The sequence below is a fragment of the Electrophorus electricus genome, chromosome 18, assembly GCF_041902795.1.
Source record: "Electrophorus electricus isolate QZ-2024a chromosome 18, ASM4190279v1, whole genome shotgun sequence".
Taxonomy (NCBI): Eukaryota; Metazoa; Chordata; class Actinopteri; order Gymnotiformes; family Gymnotidae; genus Electrophorus; species Electrophorus electricus.
Window position 1 is genome coordinate 15,266,543 of NC_137514.1, and position 21,607 is coordinate 15,288,149.

A 21,607-nucleotide genomic window follows, 5' to 3' on the forward strand; every position below is an offset into this window, starting at 1 on the left:
ACACTATGTCTACAGTATGGGTTATTACTAATCCAACAGGCTCCATATTTTAAATAGCAATGTTTTGCCTACAAAAACAACCTAACTGCAGATGTGTCAATCAAAAAAACTTCTTCAAACAGAGGCATAAAACACTTACTCCCATGGGCTACATGAGAGCCACACTCTATCACAATGCAGGGCTTCTACACTGTCCCTATGACAGGATTTAGCTGTCATCATCACCCCACAGCCTAGAACAAAGACCTTTTTGCCAGGTCAGGAATCTTTGGAGGTGCTTGAAGTGGCAATGTCATAGTCCCATACGTTCATTAGTGGGTCCTGCCATGTTAGTCAGAACTAACACCTTATGGTCTGATTGGGGTAATGCTGGTACCCTGCTCTGGACTGGTAAAGAGCCACCACAGGTTAAGAAGCCCCATTTCATTCTGGGATTGCAGCCAAGCTTGGTACACAATATCTGACAAACTGCTCTTCCACTTCACAGGATACCTCCCAGTGAACTGGGGCCAGATTTCCCACCTTTGCCAATGAGAGTACACTCAGACTCCATGGATATAGGCTCTTTTCCGCCATGCACCACCCTCCCTTTTGATGCTGGCAGGCAAAATGATGAGTGATGCCATGATTCAAAATGGCAACAATGATTTGTCATAAGTTTGGTCCTTTATGTGCCATGCACATAGCATGAGTATGTACGGCAGTACACAACCCAATAGAATCGGGGGGGGGGGGAAGCTTCTGGATTGCCTTGACGACTCTGAGGTGTGCCACCTCTAAAAGGCAATGGACAGCCCCCAGCAGGACAGGGCAGAGTGTTCATGGTACCACCAACTGTCACAATGTTTCGTCTCTCATAGGCTTGGCCCACCGGAAAGGCCAGCTCATCAATGTGTGGAGCCAGAACGTTCCACTGGGAAAGGTCAGCCTTCATTGCAAGGCTAAATGTCCAGCAGAGTACCAGTCTCGTGCCAGTCAATGACTACCTAGAGGACAAGTAAGTGGGGTAAGCCTACTGGATAGTTTTTATCTCCACTGTATCCAGCAGAAGCTCCTCATCATCAGATAGAGGGTAGATGAAGGAGCTGCAGGAACACTACTTCACAACTAGCCCCAAGTGGCTGTGAAAAGATGCATTGTTTCTTTAAGTCATAGGACTTGTAAGTCATTGTTTCTGTAAGTCATATGTTTTCTCAATGCTAGTGGCTTGCTGCCCTACCTGGTGTTGGAACGCCACCTTCTCCAGTCACCTGATTCTCCAACTCTTTGAACTGCAGCGACCGCATAAAGAGCGGTCTGTCAGCAGCAAGAATCTAGAGTCATACAATCCCCTTACCATGGCCAGGGGTTTTTGTACATTATTCAGTGGATTTACTTAGTGGGGCTTTACTGTAGCACACCATTACTCATTCTACACTGGGTTAGGAATACAACAACTCCATCACTGCTAGCTTAAGTGTCCACAATGCACAGCTGGAGATCTGGATAAGCTAGAAAGAGCTATGAAGAGGGAGTTGCACAGGGTAATCAATGCTGCCTCTGAGTCTGGGATCCAGGTGAACCATTGTTCCTGTAAGTCATGTCTTATTACTTATTTAGCACGGATTTTATGGATGTCCGGTGGTTATAACCATTTTCAACTTAGAGTTGCTCAAGGATAAATCCCCATTCTGTCCTACATCATGCCCTATGAACTCTTAAGGGTTTATGGTCATCTGCTGGTCCTTTAGCCAAAAGGATATCAGGGGATCTTATATGAACATCTCAAGGACTCAGACAGATGTCACAACAGGAAAAAAAAACATTTGCTGAAATAACATTTCTTTTTTTTTTTGCACAGAACTACAGTTTAGTCGGCATTCTCTTCAGTAGGTTATATAACCAGGAATGAATGACAGTGAGAAGCACTCTGCTTCTATTCACCCACTGGCCCTGTGCACTGATAATCTCTTATAAACAACAGCCACTAACACGCTTAAACCCATGTGCTTAATAACGATAGATAAATGGTACACTTACAAACATTACAGTGAGCTTTGATACTGTAAGATCATTGCATTTGAAGCCAGAGCTGCACTAATGTATTCTCACTCAAACGGAAAATGAATGCTCTGAGTACAAACACACCAACAGTCCCAGTGTGGTATGTATGGCATTAAGGATCTACAGACAGTTTCATGAGAGCATGATAAGCTCTACGAATACGTTACTGTGCTATTCTTCTGAAGGGTAAAGGATGATGTCTCACACATATACCAAAATGGAGAATCTGCAAAGTATTGCAGCTCTGTCTCCCACACTATAGTAACTGCCTGTGAGGTATGTGTGAGACAGTAAATGTAATACACAACACACATGACATACTATGCTTATTACTAGCTAATTAGATGTTATTTCTTTCAAATAAAGGAAATTCCACATGAATAAAATAGTACCAACTGGAAAATCGAATTAATTAAAAAACACAGAAGAAAAATGTATATAAGTTGTTATATATCTTATAATCCTTTATGAAGGTCATCTTACAGGACTCTTGCTGGCTGACTATTCTGGATTCAGCAACAGATGACTGCCCAGCAGTACTGCAGAAGTGTACCATATGGAAGATGAAGACTATAGAGGCCCCACTTCTGGAAATGTCTCCCCATCACTTCTCTTAACTCTGAACTGTGACATGTCGCCAGTGACATGAAAAAGCAACTTATGATACTAGAATAATTTAATTAGAGAATTACACATTAATTAGATCAGCAAAGAAAAATTTTGGTCCTCAGTGGATTAATGTTTAGCAGTTAATAAGGACAAGGGACAATGAGAGTACATAAGAAAGTCCTATGAGTGATGTTTTTAGAAAAAGGATGTTCAATAAGGATAATGTTTGTTTGACTTTCACACGCAACTCTGATTTGTGCACATCATACAATAAGGTCACAGTGTCACTGATGCAAAGCATCAAAGCGCCCCCTTGCGTCGAGTCATGTTAAATGTGAGTGAATGAGTGAGTAAGTGAGTGAGTGTGTATGTGAGTGAGTTACAAGTCATATCCATGAGGTGCTTTGCATCTAACAACATTTGCGAACATCATACAAAAACAGAAATCTCCTCTGTAAAGGACTCAGTAAAAGAAACCCTGGGACACTGCAAGAATTATTCATAGTTCTAAAGACCATTGTACAAGGCAATTGTTTACAGTGAGGCACAGTTGAGTAAATGAGCGTTTAGATTTATTGGACAAAAGGGGATATGGTGAAACCCAATTATCACTGTTCCACTGTGGTTTTCCTCCAGGATTTCATAACCTTGTTTTATCAAAATTTATAACCTGGGACCTCTGCTATTATAATGAAAAATTCTGGCTACCAAAAGCTAACTTTGTAGCCATATGTTTAATTGTATATTATTTGGTCTAGAATATAGACATGCATCATCATGCAAAATTGAAATTAGTCAAAAACAAATAACAAATTGCAAGCAGGCAACCTATAATTGCATATTGTAATATTAGGCAATATTTAAGCTGCATTTAGCAGCTGGCCCATCTCACTCTATCTGTGAAACTGTAATATATTCACCTTTTATTTGGATTCCCTAAGATAGTGATATTGAATGCAGAGGGGCCACATACTCTAGCCTCTCGTGCAGGTCTTAAATCGTCACCTCGAACGTTAAGGATAATCCTGATTGGTGGGATGTGACATAAATATGTTTTAAGACACCATGAGCTGGCCAGCTTCCTTAGCTGGACACTTCTGAAGCAAGCTTGGCCCATGCGAGTGCTTGAGCCATTCGTGTTCACGCATATTAGAGATTAAGGAGCTATAAACATAACCGATTCCTCTGAGAACGTGAGAGTTCACAGGTCTCCTTTCTCTCCCATCCACAGTATCCGTTTTGATTTAATATTAGTCTTTTGGGATGGTGGGGCCAATTAGCTCATCAGGCTTTGCAGAGCATGGGGAATATGGATCACAGTGTTTGTTCTCTCACAGCACTGATGGCTCCACCACTGTGGACTCAGCATTACGTAAACCATATTATTGTGGGCCTAAAGACAATTAAGATAAGTCGATTAGTTCCTTTTTGGAAAACGAATGTTAAAACATTCTAACAACAACGACTACAATAATAATATTGCATATATATATTATATATATATATAATCTAAACAGCATGCGTGGAGTTCATATATATGTTCATGTTTGCAAGCATGTGTATAATTAGGTGACAGAGTTGGAGAGAGAAAGAGAGAGAGAGGTGAAAGCTAACCTGTAGAGAATGTTTATTCTTCCAGTAAACCTTTACTGAGGGCAGAGGGACAAGATGAACAGAACTCTGCATTATGTTTTGATGTGTGTCTATTTATGAGTGTCAAAGGGTCTTCAGTATTTTAAATCGTATAGCTCTGTAATTATTACTGACTATAATATGGCTTAAAACTAGAGAGTTACCTTTGCTTCTGTATAGCCCTCCCCCAAAGTCAAACACATATACATTGGAACCACTGTTTACCTAGGAAATGTTTGGTAATGTCAACATGTACAGCAGAGGAAACAGACAAACGCATAAAATACACACACACACACACACACACACACACACACACACACACACACATACACACACACACACACACACACACACACACAGCTAAAAAACTAAAATCTCTCTTAGGGCAGCTGTTCAGTCTCATACTGATCTGTGAACAATATGACAAGCAGTATTAAACACACACAGGAGTCTGTAACTGCAAAGATCGAACCTTATGTAACACAACTACACTGCAGCTCCTAGATAGCCTCACAAAAACTAAGCACACATAAGTAACTCTTCATCATAAACACCATTAAACTCTTCATCATGAAATCCAGGCTAGAGACCTTAACTAGTCTAACTTTGCAGATCTAGACTAAAAGACTAACTCTGCAGATTAAGTTAGATAATTAAGTTAAATTTTTTGAAGAATTGAAGCGAAAAAAAAAAAAATATGGCTCCATATTGGAAAAATACCAATGTGAGAAAACCTTCTGTACATACTTGGGTATAGACAGCTGGGGCCATAGTGCCATGGAACAAAGTAACTGGATATGACAAGGTGTTTCCTTTTTAGTGTCTGGACAGCGTATGTTTTGAAAAAGCTAAAAAGAGCCCCTCCATTTATACTGCCAAGCTCCCAAGGATTAAAAATCATGGTAAGTTTGTTCTTTTTGAAGTAGGCAGTAAATTGTTAAGAGACAAAAACCAGCACAACATTACTCCATTGCAGTAAGGCAAACAGACCACTCTGTGAGCAATCATTTTTTCGTCATCTTAAGCCCGGCGAAAATAACCACGCAGGAGAGCGAGGGGGAGACGAGAGGTGTGCTCCTGACGCGCGTAAAGGATATGGGCTGCAAACAAGCGCAAGGCACCAGCTCCGGGGTCGCATGCTCTGCTGGAGACAGAAGAAAACCACTGGAGCGAGTGACGGATGTGGTAGCTGCAAACTGTCCTCGGATGATGCCTCATGACCATTCGACTCCCACGTTGATCCCGTAGTCCCGGCGAGTCCGGCAGGCGAGTTCTCAACCTCGGGCTGAACGCCGCCACATTGCGCTGGGATAGGAAGTCTTACCTCGCCCTGGTCCGGCCATGGAGTTGGCTCTGTTCCCTCACCGACAGTCATGATAGAGTAGTGGGCAATGACCTAACCCTGCCGGAGGGAACGCCATGCATATACTAACCCTCAAGAAACGCCACATTCACCCTCTATTGTGTGGGAAGTCATTCTGATTCTTAAAGTGATATCTGTTTAATGTATAGGCAACCAAAGGAAGAAAAAAAATCACAACTAACAAATTCGATTGCAATGTTTAACCCCTTACATTTTGCATTTTACAGTCATAACTTAAGACACAGGCATGACAGCCGAGTTGTCGCACTCATTCCCCTTTTAACACTGTGATGGAACACAAAAGCCCACTGGAACCCTTCTCTAAAACATCTTTGGAAGAAGAAGGACACAGTTTCCGGACCTGCATCCGGACCATCCTGTTTATCTTAGTTGTACTTAATTGTAAAATATTCAGATAAGTATGTGTGACACCAATTTAGAAGTGATAGTAATTTTTCAGAAAGCTAAGGAATCCCCTTTGCAGAATGTCATTCTGTGGCGCGAAATTGTAGGAGACTGCCTTCATTTACATTAAAATAACAGTATGAAAATAATAAATTATTAAATTTTTAATTGCGCTTTTCGGCTTTAAATATGATTATAATATGAAATACTGCTGGGTCGCGATGCACGTTATTCTGAGAAGTTTACTTAATGTTCAGTTGTTAGCCTACCTGGTGTTTGATGAGAGTGCGTTCTGGCGCATCGTCTCAATTGCGGCTACCAATGCCCCCCAAAAAAAAACAACAAAAAAAAAATTAGTCCCTCTGTCTGTTCCTATACCGGTGCAAAGGAATCATCTCAAAACAATCTTCCAGCAGTGAAGAAAACTCACAATTAGGTTTATGGATAGATGTTCGTCACCAGGTAGTCGAAACTCCATGAAGGTTAGTGTACACTCCGGGGGAAAAAAGGGCTTTCTTTGTGGCGCGCACAGATGACCAGGGTTTCGTTTGGGTCTGGCTTTGCCTCACAAGACTGAAGTTTCTGCTTCACGGGGAGCTTCGCGGAGCACGTGACATATTCTGTGAGCCCGAGAGAGAACTCCATTCGCGGAGACCGATAACAGTCTGTACTCCGTTCGGCTCCATCCCTCTGTACCTCAGCTCACAGCAAATGAGACCTTCGTCCTGGGGTGGTGGGCAACGGAGGAAGACAGGGATTCCCTGAATAATTGAAGTCTGAGAGTACTCAGTGACTAGAGAGCGAGAGAGCAAGAGAGAGAGAGAGAGAGAGAGAGAGAGAGAGAGAGAGAGAGAGAGAGAGAGAGAGAGCGCTACCGTCAAACGTTTCCTCTTTATATAAATATATTTTAAACCTCTCGGTGGTCAACTGCCGTATTAAAGATAAATATTTGAAAACGCTATATCGATTTAAACTTATTGATTTTGTTTATTGCCGACCCGTGGCAACAACCTAATGGAACAGCCCCAGCACCTATTCTCTTTAGCACCAAGTGCTCTTCTAGTCTCCAAATAATGAGATCAACCTCGAGGATTCCAGTCTCATTTAACCTCCGACCTTTAATGTTTTACACCGTGCAGTAGACCCGAGTGGCCATTAATATAAACCACCTATGTCTTTCTGATACTCTCAGAATTTTCTGGTTTCAGTTTATAGTGCAAGCATACCCAGACCCACACCACATGCACGCCCTCTTTTTTTTCCGTTATGCTACAGTAGCATTATTGCAAATCGTTAAATAATAAAACCATAAACCTTCTGATCAAGGCCAACCCTGTTATCATGAGGTATAGTGATCATTGATATAATTCAGTGCTAGATATTATTACTGCTAGACGTTTCAAAGGGGAAAAGTAGTTTTAGGGTTGAGATTACTAAGATGCATCAGTACTCAGATCAGATCAGTGCAAATGTACTCCAGTGGTTGCTGCATTAAGGAAAAAACAAAGAAATATGAATTTTACAATGATGGTGTTTGTGCACACTTTCTGTACATGAAAACCTAGACATAGCACTTCATCATAATAATTATAATCTATGATGAAAACTGTTAACAAAAATGGAAGCATTTTTACATTGACTTTAAGAAGTCACATTTTTTAAAGTGTTGAAATATTGCTGTCTATGCAACAGACCTTAATTATTCAGTACCTAAAATATAAAGATGTAAAGGTTACCAATTTCACTATCACCATTAATGTAATAATAGTATTCCAGACTGATGGGTCCAACGGCACTTGAGCTGCTCTACACTGCATCGTGTTTTCTCTCGGCCCATCTGACTCAGCTCATCAGGTAATTACCCAACACTTAATGGGAGTGTTATGAGCAGGGAAATTGGCAAGCTGAAGCAGAGCAAACATGATCTGGACAGCCAGCACTGAATGCAGCACAGTGGGACATGAAACATACTTATTTACATGACGCATGAATCACTGTGGCCCAATACCGAATGCCTGGCCCAAACCTGTGACTTGGCCAAATGCCCCAGAGAGGTAAATGTGTTCCTTGTAGAGATTCCTTATCCCGGATCTGGGACACATCCGCTCTGTCCCACATTTCACAAGCTTGCGGTGTTGGCCAGAGCTGCTGCAAACAGGATTCCAAACTTGTGCTATGTAGCTGGAATCTTGCATAATCAAACACAGGCATATGTATATATGCACACACACACAGGCTCACATACCTGTGTATCTGTTTGACATGCATGTGTGCACAGATCCACACACACCAATACACTTTGTGTAAGAAAGTTTGGGTGTACACATTTGTGTGTGTGTTTGTGTGTGTCAAGTAGTTGTGTGACCTGGGGTAATGATGACAGCTAAAATAACAGTCATGAAAAACATTAATGGGATTTCCCATGTTTGTGTGTGTGTGTGTGTCTGTGTCTCTGTGTGTGTTTATGTTTATACATGTGCCTTTGGTTTTGGTGTTTGGAAATGTTCAAAGTTTGTTTTCATTTTCATTTCACTTTGAGGGAACATCAGGCAATTTTTGTTTATATTTATTACTCCCACTCACTCTTTTCCCCTGTCCTCTCTCTCTCTCTCTCTCTCTCTCTCTCTCTCTCTCTCTCTCTCTCTCTCTCTCTCTCTTTTCCTGTCTCATGGTCTTCCCTGTCCCTCTCTTTGGTCTCTTCCATTTTTTCATGGGCAAGGCAGGCAGAAATGTAATCATGTGAAAATGACATACAGTTTTCTTCATCTTAGGTAATTGAACACACACACACACACACACACACACACACACACACACACACTCACACACACACACACACACACACACACACACACACACACACACACACACACACACACACACACACACACACTCACACACACACACACACACTCACACACACACACACACACACACACACACACACACACACACACACACACACACACACACACACACACACACACACACACACACACACACACACACACACACACACACACACACACTCACACACACACACACACACACACACACACACACAAATACAAATGAATGCACACCGGACATTCACCAGTGCAGTCAAAAACATGTGCTATAAGCTTAGTTTGCTAAATGCTCCATAAGCACAAGTAAGGTTGCTTGGCAACATTTGGCCTTCAGCCTTCATGAAAGAAATCTGTCTGGCCTTCCCCCTTCTAAGTATAATATTATATAATATTATATTCCAAGAATAATATTTGTTAATTAGATTTTTTAGTCATGTTGTACAGGGCTAGAATATATATATTCCATATATATGTAGTGGTTTAAGGAGAAGGAGGGGCAGAGAGAGAGAGAGAGAGAGAGAGAGAGAGAGAGAGAGAGAGAGAGAGAGAGAGAGAGAGAGAACAATTGGTCTGCAGAATGAAATTAGCTGATAAGGGAGTTTCTGGAGAGAGGCAAGCAGCAGAATCTGTATTTTAACACGTTATTATTCTAAAGGAGGCACCAGCAACGTGTACTGCATATATGTACTGGATGTATGATGTATTCCAACCACTCCACAAACACATACAAACACATGCAAGCCCATCATAAAAGCAGAAAAATGCATACATATGTCATTAACCAATTTTTGGTTATGTTAGCTAGTGAAGCCCTCAGCTCAGAGCACACACAAGCACTGCATTATTTACCATTTATCTAATGATTATCTGCTTATTATGTTTTGTGTTTTTGATTTTTTAAATAAAAAGAACCGATGAATATACCCTCTTCTTTACAAAGTGTGTTTTGTACTAAGGCAGTGTGGTGGACTGTCACACATGGGGGGTTGGGGGGGGGGGGTATGTGTTCTCTGATGGTGGATGGTGAAAACAAACATGCATTTCAAAAGATACGCAGAACACTATGTTCACAAAGGAAGAGAACACAGACACATACAGAAAATGGGGGGACGCAATTGGGCTGTTTTTGAAACCCAGCTTCACAGGTCAGACTGGACCTATGAATGTTGATTATAATTTCTGACAGTGAACTGGGCTTTAAATGTCACATTGACTACATTACCCAGGCTGCCTTTTTTCATCTTCCAAACAGCATGGGGCAAGTTGACACATAGTTCTGTTTTTAGTCCACTAGACTATGTAATGCACTTAGGGTGTTGCCAAAAAAGGCAATTGATTGGCTTCGTGTTACATCGAATCTCTGACGCAGGAGCTTTAACAGTATCATGAAGCTTCCTCTCTGTCCTAGGGCACAAACACTCTTAACAGCTTGTCACATGTTTATGTTCAAATTCACATTGATGTTCAAATTCCAAGATGGGTGTTTGAAACATCCAGAGCTAGCATTTCTGCAATTTCATCCTCAGAGCTTAGATAGCATCGCCAAACTCACATAATCCATATATTAAGTTAATCATACAAACAAACAAACAAACAATGTTTATTATGCATTTGTACAACAATGCTGCTGAGGATAAAATGGTCAGAAATGATTCATTAGGAATGATAATGTGTTCAGTATGGAAATAGTTTAAGTAACTGCAGTTTTGGTTGATCCAGAGCTTAACAGTGAATATAGTGGTATATTGAATTGACATTCTATGAAACATTACATTAGAGTCAAAAAGTCAACAACTACAATATTTTATTCCCAACATTCCTAGACCAGTGCTGCCATCTTATGGTTGCTCTGGACTGGCATTCTACTTTGTGTGTGTGTGTGTGTGTGTGTTTGTGTGTGCATGTATGTCAAAAAGAAGAATTCATTCCTGGTTTAGTGTCAAATTGAAACTTTTGTCTCATCTGGTACCGCACACTCATTCTGTAATTCACACACACACACACACACACACACACACACACACACACACACACACACACACACACACACACACACACACACACACACACACACAGAGAGAATTGAATTGAATGTGCAAACTCGAATTTGCCCTGGATATCCAGTGATACATTTGAAGTGATACATTTCTTACATTCTCATGTAATTTTTTTTGTCCACCAGCTTGGGTGATGTAGATGCTGAACATGGAGAGAAATTCCATCAAGATATTCCCACCATAGAGACAAGACATCATGACTACTGCAACCCCAACATAATGGCTGATTATTGCTGGTTTCTGCAACAGTGATTACTCACAAGTGAAAGAGCAAAGACCTTCAGCAATTTTGAGCAGCACCAAGTTAAGCTTATGGGAATTGGGAGGGAACATTCTGAGCACAATTTATTCAATTTTGTCACAAATATGAAATCTAGTACATAATACAATCTGAGTCTGCATAATGAGTACAACTTAAGACATCATGGGCAAAATACAACTTGAAACTTTGATTTGGCGCATGCCGTAGACCCAGTAGCAGTGTGTTACAGTCAGGCATGTGTGAACAAAAAATAAAAACCTTTTGAATTAAGACCACAGAGCATTGTATTTACATATATAACCCATTTACAGTCTTCTCATATTATCTGTATTGTCTACATGGAGGACAGTATAATATCTAACTCTGGAGTCCAGTGCACATATAGAGACACCGGGCAAGTGCATATTTTATAAGCCCTTATATTGTCATGTAGACTGATAATAAAGGTCATATGATCATTGAAAATACACCACCTAATGCATTATAAATCAATAGATGTTTTACATTATAAACATTATCCTGTTTGGCAAATACGAAGCGTCCACATTTATTGCCCCATATGATGTTTTATTGTATAAAAATCCCACCAAAAATATATAAGGCACCTTGCCTTCCTCCATACAAATGTATATTATTTTAAAGAGCCTTTCTTTCTGTTGTCTTAAAACATCTGCATGACATATTTTTTTTTCCATCGCTGAGTCAATATACTGTTGCAGAATTAGTATACTGTTGTGGAATACATACTGTTGTTCTGGGGAGTGGTACACGGTTTAATGAGTGGAGCTTTGAACTTGGCACTACCACTGTTTTCCTGCTACACCTGCCTGCGTCATACTGTGTAACACTCCACTATGGATGCCGCATAATTTTCCCACACACAGCAACTTGTGCTTGAGTGCATCTAGCAAGGATAGCAGTGTTACACCACGTGTCGGAACACTGCTGGGTGATTACTGCCTGATGCATGGGCGGTACCTGACCTCATGGAGTTTGAGCCCCTCGTTGATGAATATGAGAGGGAAGAGCCACAGGACGCCTAGCAACCATGTGGACATGGGGACGTCCCTGATGTGGAAAGTGTGGCGGGGGGGGGGGGAGGGGTCGCACTAAAGAAGGTGGGAACTAGTTGCTATGGAAACACTGAGGACCAGGCTAAAAGACGAAGGTGGCCCAGTTTGAAAACTTCAAGGTTCGCTGTGTAAAGTTGAAATGTAAAGATTGCGCTACAGTGGGACTTGAATTACAGTGTGGTACAGTGTTGTGTTGCAAAAACTTGTTAGCGTTTTCTTCAAGGTATTGGGAATCACGCGTGGCAGATGACTGCACATCAGCTCAGAGGTCTCTGCTTTCACAGGGGGGGGCTGATGGATGCACATGGCTGACAGATGGGCAAACTACACACACACAAAGATGCACACACATGCGCACAGACACACATGAGCTTTTTTATTGTCTTGGGCATTTTTTCTTGAGAAGTCAGTGTTATTTTTTATTTCATAATATTCACACACACACACACACACACACACACACACACACACACACACACACACACACACACACACACACACACACACACACACACACACACACACGTGAGCAGCGCTGCTGCGTGGCAAAGCTTCATGTGCTCATGGTTTATTTCCGGGCAAAAGCCATGCAGTAAGAGACCACAGCAAGTTAAATAGACACACACCATCAGGCCAAACCTCACCAGGAATCACAGTGCAAAAAAAATGCAGCGTCTGCAGAGGACTGAAAACATTAGGGATGTCTTGGGATTTCTGACTGAACAAATATTTTTCAGTGTCAGTAAATACTAAAACATGGTTACTAAATACAATAGTAAACAAATAGTAACTATAAGCTAAACACAAAAATAAATGGATAACAGTTTTAGAAGCATTTCTGGCCTAAAAACTCTGATTAAACAATTGCAGTGGCCTTCCATAAAGGTGAATCATGCACAATTTCAGTTTTATCACCTGGATAAATTACTTTTTTTTTTCATGCCCCAGCTCCAGCCTGCACCACCCACAGGCTACCCTCCCCCATGCCTTACAGGTTTTCACAAGGATTTACATTTATGGCATTTATCTGACACTAACTGTAAGCAATTTACAGATAGGACTGAATACAACTTGAGCAATTGAGGGCATTGCTAAGGGGCAACTTGGCAGGGCTTAAACTGGTAATCTTCTGATTACAAGTTGAATACCTTAACAATTGAGCTACTACTGCTCAGAGGATCATGCATTCAGCTGTTTCCAGCAGAATGTAGCTTTGTTTTGGACATTTTTATAAAATGACTTTCAAACTTTTCCAAATAGTCAGCCAAAAACCTCCTAAAATATAAATGCTCTGATCGAAAGGTGTTAAAATCATGCAAAATATGATGTTTCATGTGTCATAGGCTTTTCAGCTTTATTTACTCTTTTTGGTAGGAATCTGAGATTCTTCCCAGTAGGAACCGTCATGATGGAACTGTCTGATGGCTTTACCAGGGACATGCTGGACAAAGAGGAGGTCATGAAACAGGTCAAATTACCAGCTGGGACAGTCAGTCCTCACTACATGTTCCACACTTTTGAAATGGCTAAAGAGCGACTCATAAATAAGAAACTATGATACTATATCAATAAAGCATTAAACACAAAAGCATGTTTTTTTTCTGCTGTTTGCATTTTTGCTAATGTGTTTTTTGTTTGTTGTTGTTGTTTATGCCTGTCACGGAATGCTCCCCCCCCCACGAGTCACGTGCTACGGCCCGCTGCGTGAAGGGGACTTTACATTTGTTGCCATGCCCGCCGGGACGGCATGCACCTGCATGGGGTTAACGCTGAGTGTATGTCTATTTATTTAAACTCCTGTCAGTGTGGGCCTCATTGTTCGTGTTAGTGTAATGTTAGTGTCAAGCAGCGTGCAGCCGCTGTTAATATAACCCCACGTTTGCATCTTTTTATGTTGTCGTTGTCACTGTTTATACTGTTTGCGTGTTGCTGTCTATTAATGTTATTATGTGTGAGTGCCACGAGCGTCCTTTATGTTCTTTGACATTACATGTTTCATATCGTCAAGGGAGTCTGTGCGTCCTGTTCAACGCCCTGCGGCACTCGGGCCGTGAGAACGTCAGTTCGAATATTTAATTAATAAACCTATACCCAACTAAATGTTATCCTTCTCATTTCCCCTTTGAAGTATTTAGAGGGTCACTGTCAGCACTGGTGTCCTTAACGCACTCATACTAGCGCAACAGCCGCGCCACCTTACTGTCATCTCATTTTTAATGCGATTTCGTTCCATTGCTCATTTTCTTGGTAATTCTGTTTTGATTACACTGTAACACACTGCTACTGGGTCCACGGCATGCGCCAAATCAAAGTTTCAAGTTGTATTTTGCCCATGATGTCTTAAGTTGTACTCATTATGCAGACTCGGATTGTATTATGTACTAGATTTCATATTCGTGACAAAATTGAATAAATTGTGCTCAGAATGTTCCCTCCCAATTCCCATAAGCTTAACTTGGTGCTGCTCAAAATTGCTGAAGGTCTTTGCTCTTTCACTTGTGAGTAATCACTGTTGCAGAAACCAGCAATAATCAGCCATTATGTTAGGGTTGCAGTAGTCATGATGTCTTGTTTCTATGGTGGGAATATCTCACTTCAAATGTATCACTGGATATCCAGGGCAAATTCAAGTTTGCACATTCAATTCAACGTTGGTCTCTGTGTGTATGTACAAGTGTGTGTGTGTGTGTGTGTGTGTGTGTGTGTGTGTGTGTGTGTGTGTGTGTGTGTGTGTGTGTGTAGGTGTGTATGCACAGTGAAAACACCTGCTTGATGAGTTTGATGACAGTTATGCTGTCCCCATGACTGAGGTGTAGTAGTGCACAGGGCAGCCCACAGATGGCGCCAGAGAGCCAAGTCAGGCCTGCTGAGGCCGGCGACGCGGACGGTGCTCTCTCAACAACAGCGGAACTGGATCTCACGGGATGCAGCAGCTACAGAGCAATGCAAGGGAGGAGGAGCATTTATACAGTTATGTGCACAGATATCGATGCCAGCAAGTGAAGGGAAGAGAACCGGAGGGGGAAAGGTCACCCCATGTCACTCTGCACAAAGATGGCACCGTTGGTGATGTTCTGGTTAATCCCCAGACAACACATGACGCTGCCATTCTCCTGCATAATGCGCACCAATGTACACACACACACACACACACACACACACACACACACACACACACACACACACACAGAGAGTATCTGTGTTTATAGGGTGGCTCCTCTTCACATGATGAAGTAATGTTTGCACGGTTTTTTTTTTCTTTACATTTGCAGTGGCTGCTTGAGTTGTATATTATGTAAAGCATTTTTAATTTTGCCACCGCTGAAATCAGCCTTAATATAGCTGACCAGCCAGTCACACTGCCTATATTAAACGTACTGTGGCATATTTAAACTCTAATATTTCACTCATATCTGTGACAGTTGATTTCTTGATTAAATTTTCCTTTGCTCTCTTTATGTATATAGGTGTATGTATGTGGGTGTAGTACAGAGCGTGAGATGCACTCTGAGATGTGCGGTGTGTGAAGAGAGGCACCTGTAAAGGGACAATGTCAATGTGTTCCTGGCGCACAGTCCCACAATTCCCACAATGTCAATTCAGAGCATTCCATTCCGAACACTAACGCATGTGACCGTGTGCGTTCCTGTGTCCGGGGTGGTGCGCCAAAATGCTTCTTTTAGTGAGTGTGCGCATATGTTACCCTGTTTAATTCTTCAGTTTGTCACTCCCCATCATGCTCAGCTCCCATGACTCCGTCTCCTGTCTGCAACTCTCTCCACATGAATCCTCTGGAGAGGAAAAAAAAACAGTGGAGATCTAACAAAAATGCAACTAATCTTGGTATTTTCTGAGTTGCTACTGGGTATCTACATATGTATGCACATATGTACGCACGCATGCATGTGTGCGTATGAATGCAGGTACGTATGTACGTATATACACATGCGTGTGTATGTAGATATGTACATTGGGACCCCAGCTTGGGCAAATGGGGAAGCACTCGGGCTGGAGCAAGACGTCCTGTAGACTAACGGGGGAGTGAGATGTGGCAGTTCCACATCGTCTCCAGTCCCTGCTTTTTTGGCCAACACCTAAGCAGAGAACGTTCATAACGGAAAGGTCTTGTGACCCATTGTAACCACAAGCAGTCTCATCCTTTCGGGTGCTATTTCAGGTAAGACTGCTTCACCCTACTTACAGCACACCCGATCCAGCTAGCTCATCAGCCAATTACGAGTTCGATCATGAGCTGGTGCAGGGCGGAGAGAAAAACTCTAAACCACACACGACAGCTGGCTCCCAAGACCGGAGTTGAAAGCATGCATAACATATACGATTAAGGAGACATCAATGCCACTTCTGATAACCCCTGTGCCCATTACATAATTCATGGAGGGTTTTTTTTTCCTCTGTTGGACAAATATCATCTGCATAAAGCTGAAGGTAAACATAAAAAGGAACTGTATGCATTAGTGAAATATCTCTGTTGTGGCCACAGACACGTCTGGCCTCATATTTGGAGGAAGGTGTTAAAATACATATGCAGTGTCAGGATAGCTAAGTGTCTGCCAAGCAGAAATACAAAGTCAGACTGTGTGGACTCTTTGAACAGACTCTATGGCCCCCACAGTGATAACAGAACTTGCATAATGGGGTTAGATGGCAAAAATTTGTCCTTATACAAAATATGGCCTTGATATGAAAGCTAAACCTTCCTTTTATTGAGGGTAAAATTGGTATGAAATTTCAATTACATAAATGTGGCTATGGTTTTATGTACATACAGAATGTTTGTGTGTTTGTGTGTGTGTTTGTATGTGTGTGTGTGTGTGTGTGTGTGTGTGTGTGTGTGTGTGTGTGTGTACGTGTATGCTTGTCCTAAACTTGTTCTAAACCTCCTCCTTATTAAAGAAAAAAACATCGGATGCACGCACTGCACTGTCCAGGACAGAGATAAGCCTGACAATGTCAAATCGGGCCTGGTACTGAAAAGAGAGCAGATCCAATAATATCTGCTGCCTGAGGTGAGACAGAGGATGGTCTTCTATAAAGACAAACACACAGACATGTATTCGCACCTATATACCTATATATACTCTGTATTGGCACTTTTGTTATGCCCACCCCCAAACCCCCCGCCCCAAAGGCCTTGAACTCAACCGTAATTAGAGCCGACGCTGAACAGATGCGAAGGAGGATAAGAGAGTGTGAGTGTGTATAGCGTGAGTGTGTACTGATGCTCACAGGGTTCTGGTTCAGCTCCACACACACTGCTTCTATATCAGGATTGTGATCCTGGAGAAAGGTCTTAAATTACATGGCCATGCACTGGCCAACCACGCAGGAGTGCTGCTAAAAATCAATCACCTTCGTTCAGCATGCTCACAGACACAGACACACAGAGACACACACACACACACACACACACACAAACAAATACAATCACAAAATCAGTCCCTGGCATGTTTACATGGGAAATTTCTGTACAGGCGTATGCAACACAGAAATCAAACCTGTCTCTGTCTGTCAGGATATGCAGATCCTTACCATCCCAGAATTCCGTGCACACACCCAGTACAACATCAGCTGAACCATAGAAGAACAGATGCAGCTGGAGGACCCAACAATCAGATCATATCAAACTCTTGGGGTGGAGAGTGACAGGCAAATGCATAATAGGATTATGGGATTATGGGATTATGCATAAAAAACACAAATGTGATTGATCTGTTTCTAAACTGACTTGGTTACATCAGGATACTTGTTGGATGAATCTGGTTACTGATACTTTTAGAAAGATAATGAGATTCATGTGTGTACAAAGTGTACAAAGAAAGTAGAATTAATTTATTTAACAAAAGGGAAAATGATTGCTGGTAAGACTAAGGATAGCTGGCTGAGGTTAGTAGCCTTGTTCCCCACAAGAGGCTAATTAGTATATCAGTGTATCAGAAACTGTGTCATGGAGGGGAACATGACATCTGCTTATATGTTATGACACTGGAGATCTGCGGCGGAGATGACTCGATGAGACATGGCTTTAGAGAGGTCGGTGATTTTTGTTTTCTGCTGTGGTGGCATGGGGTCATGACCCCCCAGATGAGCGTGAAACAGCTGACATGGGAAAGAAAGGGCTGGGGAGACAGAGAATATGGAGAGAGAGAGAGAGAGAGAGAGAGAGAGAGAGAGAGAGAGAGAGAGAGAGAGAGAGCGTGTACTCATCAGTGTGCATGTGGTGCACCAGCAGGGTGAAGGAGAGCCGTTGCATGGATACGGGAGGAGGGGCAATTGCCCCCGGCTTGCCAGGGCAAGGGATTCTGGGTAGGGTGTAGGTAGCTAAATTAATCCTCTCTTGGAAACATTCATGGGCAGAAGGAAAGAACCCTTTCACTCACTCACACATATACACACACACATACACACACACAACCAAGTTTCTGTGTGAATTAAATGAATATGTGGATGTAATTGTTTGCTGGAGCTGGTTTTTAGGTTAATAGAGTATTAGCATGAGCTTATACTCAAAGTGCCATTTCACTCTGAACAGAGGCAGAACACACTGAACAGAGGGACACACACACACACACACACACACACACACACACACACACACACACACACACACACACACCTCCCCAAACCCAGCATGTTTGGGAGCTGAGAGTGGTCCCAGGGAGGGCGGACCGGTTGGCAGGGAATGTGTGCACAGCAGTACAGCATGCTCAAAGGTGATCAAAGCGGCGGCGCAAGTGAGCAGAAGCTCAGCGATCACAGAGAGGGGGCGTGGTCCTGCCACTGCATGTCATCACTGTGTGCCTGACTCCTACTGACAAGCTAACCATCTCCAGGGTACATTGGTGGCATGTATGGTGGGCAGAGAGGTGAAGTTTCTGTGCAGAGTGGGAATTGATAATGAGGGGATTGGGTTTCTGTCCCTCCTGACAAGGTGTTCCTACTCAAATCACAATATTAATCTTCATTTCAAAAATATTTATGCATAAAATTGTTTCAGAAAATTGGAGCAAAAAGTACATGGACAAAATGTACAACACTTTAATTCCTGTTTATAAAGGCACTCACCGCTGTGGTAAATGTCCAGGGTGATTAAAGCGCCACTCTTAGTGTCCCTACTTGAGTGCAAATAGCACCTACTTATGGAGAATCTTCATTCTGCTAAATGTGTGCGAGTGAGTACTTTACAAGCTATAGCCATAAGTTGCTTTGTATCTGAAAATGGTCTTGCAGCAAGGCAAAATGAAAATAGCAAGAAATAAAGTGCCTGCCCCACTGAATGTGTCCAATGTTTCAGAGACAATGAATTAAACACCTGAGTAAGCTCTTTGATGGTATCTTCTTCTGTCTTTCCCCCTTTGTTTCACTCTCTGCGCTTCTCTAGACGAGAGCACTGTGCTGAAGAACAAAATCTTCTCTGAGCTGGGACTGGGCCAGAACAGAATGCCTTGCTTATCAGCACAGCACAGCACAGCACCTAAAGCATACAAACACACACGCACACACACACACACACACACACACACACACACACACACACACACACACACACACACACACACACACACACGCACACACACACACACCCAAACTCATGCACACACATGCACATATGTATACACACCCTTCTCTTGTAAAGTTACAGAAGAATAGCTCAACGAGCTCCTGTGGTTCCGCACACGTTTACTCCCTGGCAAACATGCAACTGTTGCAGGGCCTTGAAATATATGTCTACGTGAGCATGTAGAGGCAGATGAAGCTTGGTCTTTACCTGCCCCCTTACCTGCCCCCTTACCTGCCCCCTTTACCTGCCCCCTTAACCTGCCCCCTTACCTGCCCCCTTTACCTGCCCCCTTTACCTGCCCCCTTACCTGCCCCCTTTACCTGCCCCCTTACCTGCCCCCTTTACCTGCCCCCTTACCTGCCCCCCTTACCTGCCCTTTTACCTGCCCCCTTTACCTGCCCCCTTTACCTGCCCCCTTTACCTGCCCCCCTTACCTGCCCCCTTACCTGCCCCCTTACCTGCCCCTTTACCTGCCCCCTTACCTGCCCCCTTACCTGCCCCCTTTACCTGCCCCCTTACTCACACCTCATCTGCCCACTCTCTCCCTTGTACAGAGCCCAGGTTGTGAAGCAGGCTTGCTGTATGGTAAAGGATTAGCAACCAGCCACAAAGCATCAAGAAGAATGTTCTACAAGTCTGCCCCCATCCTCCCTGATTTTAGACCAACTCTATTTGTATTTCTGTACCAAAAAAGCATTCAGTGTTAATTCATATACATATTACCCCTATGGCTGTGTGGTCTCTGCTTGTCTCAGCCAGTGAACTGGCTGCACCACCATCTGAAGGAGCATGCAGACCTCGCTGTACATGCCAGTACCCATAGCAACGGGAAAGTCAAGGGCCAGAGACATTTGCCATTTATCTACAAATGTAACAGGGGTAGTGTACTAATGTGGCTATCGTATGTCTGTGTGTGCGTTCCAGAAGCACTGTCGGGGACTGTAAAACACATAATATTAGATGCCATAACACATATAACATCAGGTACCATAAAACAGATATCATAAGACACATAAGCACCATCACTTTAGACAGCCAGCCTCTCATATTCCACCAGGAACGCTTGCTGTAAAACTCAGCAAAACTTTTTTTCTCTTGATTGCTTACACACTGCTTGCTGTCATACATTGGTTCACAAGGCTCGATAATCAAAGCTCAGGTGCCTTTTACCTATCATTGGCCCAAATGTTGAAACACATTTTACTACACTTGGCTCTCATTACAAAAGCTTTAATCTTTTCAGGAGTGAGCTCCATAAAATATCACTATGTCCTGCAAAGACTTAAGATTTAATTTTATTGAGAAGGAGGGGCTTTTTGTGCTGGTTTTAATGGATATGTCATATCTGATTAAATAATGCACGGGTCATGTCCAGCGTTCCATATACATCCAATACACTTCCAATCAGGACTGAAGGACACAAATACACACATGAATATAAAGTAACTAACAGAACAGTAACTGGTGGGGAAAAGATATTGAAAATAGTAGCAGAGTAAGAAGGGAAGGTAGAAGCAGATGCTCAGTAGATGGTCTCAAATGAAGATCGTGATACATTAGTCAAATGTGTCACACGGCAAATCTGGAACATGACAGAAGTAGTCAGAGGGTGCAGCTTGACTCAGTGGAAAACCAGTATAGTTGGTGGAAAACCAGTATAGTACCCAGAGCATTTGTTTTGCTAAGACTCTTTCACCACATTCACAATTCTTTACATGAATCCAAGTTAATA

At 42.4% G+C, this 21,607-nt stretch overlaps 1 pseudogene; it reads right to left on the minus strand.

The window, feature by feature from the left end:
* Nucleotides 1-10,812: 10,812 nt before the first annotated feature.
* On the minus strand, nucleotides 10,813-21,003 carry LOC145652116 (transmembrane protein 94-like; annotated as a pseudogene).
* Nucleotides 21,004-21,607: the final 604 nt, after the last annotated feature.